Source organism: Fomitiporia mediterranea (assembly GCF_000271605.1).
Source record: "Fomitiporia mediterranea MF3/22 unplaced genomic scaffold FOMMEscaffold_1, whole genome shotgun sequence".
Lineage (NCBI taxonomy): Eukaryota > Fungi > Basidiomycota > Agaricomycetes > Hymenochaetales > Hymenochaetaceae > Fomitiporia > Fomitiporia mediterranea.
This window is the reverse complement of record NW_006760386.1, coordinates 4721630-4727795: the sequence shown is the minus strand read 5'-3', so window position 1 is coordinate 4727795 and position 6166 is coordinate 4721630.

The following is a 6166-nucleotide window of genomic DNA, read 5'->3' as shown; positions in this document are numbered from 1 at the left end:
ATATTAATATTGTTAACAATCAACCTGTTAGACTTATAATATAATTTAGTTTTAAAATAAAACTATATATTGAAGTGATTACATAATTGAGTACCTGTTATGGTTCTCCACTCTTGTACCTTCAGTTCCAAGGGTTCTGCACCCTTCTGTACTAGAACTCAGGACTTCTGTCCCTCAGGAGTACTGTCTATAGACTATATGTGTACTAACTCTTACTACTACCCTTCCTTACTTCATCATTCTGTTCCTTTGACCACCCTTTCATTCTTTGTTCATTCTACAGTCTCTTACCCTTTGTCCATCCCTTTATTCTTTGTACCTTTATCTTTGACCTTCCTTTCTTTCATTCTTTGTAGCTTATCATTCTTAGTGGCTCATACTCTCTGAGTACTCTTGTATAGTTTAGTATATATAGGTGTACAAGATCAGACTAGTCCTGTAGTCTTGATCTCATCTACTCTAAATAGTCCTGTACTCTTAGGCTTACTTTATATACTCTACTCTTGTCTTACTCTCTCTCTCTGTCTGTTCTACAAGTTCTGACTATGTTCTAGTGCTTGTGTTCTATATTTCTGTTGTGTAGGATAGTTGTAGCCTGGGTCCCCTTACTGAGCCTTCAGGTCCCCTCTATACTGTTACTGACATCAGATCAAGACTACTCATTACTACCTTATGACTCTCTTACATTTTGAGTATTAGTACTTACTATTGTGTCAATCTCTTTTCTTTGTCCTAACCCTTTTACATTTTTAAATTTTAAACTTTCTAAACCCTTTTAAACTTTTGCCACCCTTCTTCTATTCATTACCCCTTTTAGTTTAGTGCTAATTCCTTTATAGTGTAAACATAGACTCTCCTACACCAACTGCCACCCCTACTGTCTTACCAGATTAGTAGTTACAAGCAGACTTAGTTTAATATATATAGACCTCTATCTAAAAGGCCTTTACTAACTACATACTCTTAGCCCTCTTAAAACCTGTTCTAATTGTTTCAGAAGTTACAACCTATTCTAGAAAGAAAGTGTATATAGTCTACCCTTCAGACTTTAATAGGTAGCACTTTAAAGACTTCTAGTACTAAGTTAAACTATATATGGCTACTACTTTGACTAATCTATTCTTAGATCTTAATTACATCCTATTTGTCCTCTCCTTTATGAAGGAAGGTAACACAGTCACTTAGGCCTAGAACTAGATTGAAGGCTATTAGATTAGAAGTCTAATCTGACTTTAGAATAATGAGTTGTATTTAGAATTCATAGGACAGCTCTGTACTTCCTTTATTAATCTGAATGAAAAGTGTAATATACAGAACAAGCTTGTGTCTCTATAACAGGACAAACATTCTACTAATACCTTCTTCTAAGAGTTTGATATCCTAGCCTGGAAGGTAGGATTCATACTCAGGTTTAATAATGTTCTCATTAGAATGCTTGAGAAGGCTCTTCACCTAGAACTAGTTAATAAGATTCTCAGAATAATACTAGAACTAGTTACTTACACTGAGTAAAAGACACACACTATTTCCTTCAACTAAGCTACAGTTTAGATACATTAAGTCTGTACAGAATGCTTGTACATGTGTCTAGCTCTAACAGTTCTAAGCTCTTGAATCAATCTACCTGTAATTTGTAATCAATCTGTTCTAATAGACATTAGAGAAGCTTGAAAGTAAGGAGCATACTTTACTTACAGAAAGTTAGGACACTAAATTAAGGACTGCTCACAGAAGTAATAGTATATTTATTAGATTATTAGAGTAATAATGAGTAATAAATAGGATTTGTAGTAAGAAGCCTTTTCTACAAATTCAGAAGTTACCTTAGAACTCCTGAACCCTAACTATATACTCTAGGATTTTGTAAAGGTCTAACAGTAAATATAGTACTAAAGAGTTATAACTTGGATTTTTTAACAGTTACTTTTAATTCAATAGACACTATAGGATTAGAAGTAAATAAAGTAAGAAAAGTAGAAAAAGTAGAAAAAGTAGAAAAAGTAAATCAACAAAATTATTTATTAAAAAGAAAAAAGTTGAAAACAAAAGTAGATAGTTCTCTTATTCCTTCTGATTCTTTTGATTCTTCTCTTCATACTTTATCCAAGTCTAAATCTATACAATCTGACTTACTACTTCTACATTCTAAGATCTTAGAATGTTCAGAACACTACTTAGCCCTGTTTACTACTTAGTAGTTTGTCTATAGTATTAAGTAGGGATAGTCTTAGTTGAGTTCACAACTGAGAACATAAGTCTGTCCTTGTTGAAAGAGAGAGGTTAATAAGGAAATGTTAGTGTATATACTTACTCTCTTAGACAATAAGACTGTACAAGCTGTACATTCCTTTCAGAACAAGTAGTAGTTTATTAGAGAATGTTCTAAGTACTAGCTCTAAGTCTCTGTCCTCTTAGCTCTCTTCTCAGGATCCCTCCAGATCTAAACAATAGTTCTAGTAGATAGTGAATGTACTAGTTTGTGTATTAATAAGGCCTTTGTGTAGGAACACTACCTTCCTACTTAATGTGTTCTACTTCCAATCCTAGTATATAATGTAGACAGAACTCTAAACTGGAATAGTTAGATTACTAAGTTTGTCTAACTACAGATAACTATTTAGAATTATAAGGAAAGTATTGAGTTTAGAGTTACTAGCCTTGGAAAGACAGACATCTTTATTAGATTCAAATGGCTTAAGACTCACAACCCTACTATTAACTAGTTAGAGTAAACACTTGTGTTTAATTAGTGTCCTAAGTCTTGTAACTATCTTATACTACTGTCCTAAGTAGATGTAGACACTTCTAATGTTACTAACAGTTCTGATAAAAGTGACCAGTTGTTCTTCTTTGACTAGGATAAATATGTAGACATATATTCTAGTCAAGGCAGAACAGAGTCAATCTGAAGAATGTTTAAGACAGAACTATTCTAGAACCCTCTCAGAACAACTCTACTCTAGAATACACATAGACTCAGTCTACCAGATTTTGTCTGAGAGTTTCTCAAAGTCTTTAGTAAAGAGGAATTCAACTAGCTTCCTAAACACTGTCTCTAGGACTATACAATCAAATTGACTAAGAGTTTCCAACCTAAGAATTGTAAGGTCTACCTACTTAATAGAGACAAGTAGGAGGTGCTTAACAAGTTCCTTTAGGAAAATCTTTGGAACAGCTAGATCTGACCCTTAAAGTCCTCTATAGCCTCCTCTTTCTTCTTTGTTAAAAAGAAAGATAGGAAGCTCTACTCAGTTTAGGATTATTATTGTCTTAATAAGAGTACTGTTAAAAACAAGTACCTACTCCCTCTAATTTAGAAGCTCATTAATAAGACACATACATCTAGGGTTTTTACTAAGTTAGATGTTTGATAGGAATACAATAATATTTGGATCTAAGACAGAGATGAGTAGAAAGCTGTATTCTGAACTAATTATAGATTGTACAAACTGACTGTAATGTTCTTCAGATTAACTAACTTGCTTACAACATTCTAGTCATTTATGAATCACATTCTTACAGATCTGATTAACTTAGAGTATGTTAGTGTGTATTTAGACAACATTCTGATCTTTACTCAGACAGTTAAGTATTATTACTAACTAATCTAAGTAGTTCTACAGTAGCTCTAAGATAATAAACTGTTTCTCTAAGAAGTAAAGTGTTCTTTTACACAGGAGTCAGTAGATTATCTAGGCTTTGTGATTAGTAGAGGAGAGGTCTGTATGGATCTAGCAAAGGTAACTGTAGTTTGGAACTAGCTACAACTTTAGAATCTGAAACAGGTCTAAGTGTTCCTTAGGTTTGTAAACTACTACTAATACTTTATTTAAGACTTTAGTACTATTGTCTAGCTCCTTTATAATCTTACTAGTAAAGATGTTCCTTAGTAATAGAGTGATTAGTAACAGTCTGTATTTGAGTCCTTTAAGTAGGTTATTACTAGCAAGCCTGTATTAGTAGTTCTAACAGTTATAAACAAGTTCTGAGTTAAAGCTGACTCTTCCAACTTTACAAATAGAGTAGTACTGTTCTAGTTCATTGACAGAAAGTAGTGTCTAACAGTGTTCTGATTAGAATTCCTCTCTATAACAGAATAGAACTACCCTATTTATAATAAGGAACTCTTTACAATTGTCTGTTTCTTAGAGGAGTAGTGTTAATATCTCCTTAGTATAGTACAGAAGTTTGAGATTTGGAGTAATCACCTTAATCTCTAGTACTTCTAGACACCTTAGAAGCTCAACTACTGTCAGGCCTACTAGATGTTAGAACTGTAGAACTATAACTTTATACTAACTCATAAACCTAGAACAAAAATAACAAAAACTGATTTACTCTTAAGACAAGTAGGTTATGAAAGGAGGGAGAATAATAACAAAAATCTTGTTCTCCTAGACAATTCCTGTTTTGTTTCTAAGACAATCTAAGAGATCTGACTCAAATCTGAGAATGCTAACTTTGTCACCTACATACAGTAAGCTCTGAGACACACATAGGACTAGGTTATAGTAAAGTAGTTAGAGAAGTAGGCTAAAGACTAGAAGGAGTATAAGGATGAATAGGTTTACTAGAAAGACTAACTATACATTCTAAAGGATTGGAAGCTGTAAAAGAACATTGTTTAAGCTTATTATAACAATCTGACTATAGAACATTTAGGCTAACACAAAACATAAGAACTTATTACTTAGAACTACTAGTAGCTAGGAATGTAGAGGGAAATCCTAAAGTATGTAACTAGTTACAATATGTACTAACAGACTAAGGCTTACTAGACAAGGGTTCAGGCTCCCCTACATCTGTATTAGATTCTAGATCACTCATAGGAGGAAGTCTTAGTAGACCTGATTAGTAAGTTACCTGAGTCTTAGAGTTATAATACTATCTGTATAATTGTTGACTAATTCTCTAAGCAAGTCTACACAGTTCTGACTTAAACAGAACTCACTTCTGAAAGTATAGTGTATATCTATTAGGATTATATCTTCTAGTTACACAGACTCCCTTAGAAGCTTATTTATAATTGTAGACTACAATTCAAGTCAAAATTCATGTAGGACTTGTATATGCTTCTTAGAATTCAAGAGAACCCTTCTACTATATATTACTTACAGACTAATAGTTAAACTGAGCAAGTCAATCAGGAGATTAAGCTCTATCTCTAAATGTTCATTAATCATTAGTAGTCAGACTGGTCTGAATAGTTAGTACTAGCAGAATTTGTACACAATAACTAGTAACACTCTGTAACAGGACAGTCTCTGTTCTTCCTTAACTATAAGAGACATTCATACTAGAGGACAGTTCCAAACCAGAATAGTAGTTCTGAATCTGTAACAGACTTTGTAGAATGGATACACAAGACTAGGGAGGATGTACAAGCTCTTTTAGAGAAGGTAGTACAGGTTATAAAGTAGAACTATAATTAGAAGAGGTCTGTAGCTAAGGATTACCAGCCTAGTAACAAAGTTATACTAGAAGCTACTAATCTGACTATAGATTGTCTAATAAAGAAGTTGGACAACAAGTGCTTCAGACCCTTTATTATTAAAAAGAAGGTTAGTGTCTCTACTTACAAACTCTAACTTCTAACAACATAAAAGTACATACACCTAGTGTTTAACAAGGTTCTATTGTTTTAGTACTATAATCTAGGTTTTCCTTTGTAACAAAGACTCTTACTGTCTCTACTAGAACTCATTAGTTTCAAACCAGAATACAAAGTAGAGTATGTAGTAGATACTAAGCTAGTATATAGAAAACTTAAGTTCCTTATTCACTAGAAAGGATACCTAGTTGAAGAACACACTTAAGAACCTACTAAGAATCTCACCTATACTACTAAGGCAATTTAAGACTTCTATTAACTTTATCTGAGTGCTCTGTATCAACTCTGTCTTACAGATTTCCAAACCCTACTGTTCTGACTTATGTCTGAGCTGCTAACTAAGCCTAATGTTTACCAATCAGGACAATTGGTTTTAGAGAGGGAGTAATGTTACAGTTCTCTACTCTTATACCTTCAGTTCTAAGAGTTCTACACTCTTCTGTACTAGAACTCAGGACTTCTGTCCCTTAGGAGTACTGTCTATAGACTATATACATACTGACTCTTACTACTACCCTTCCTTACTTTATCATTCTGTTCCTTTGACCACCCTTT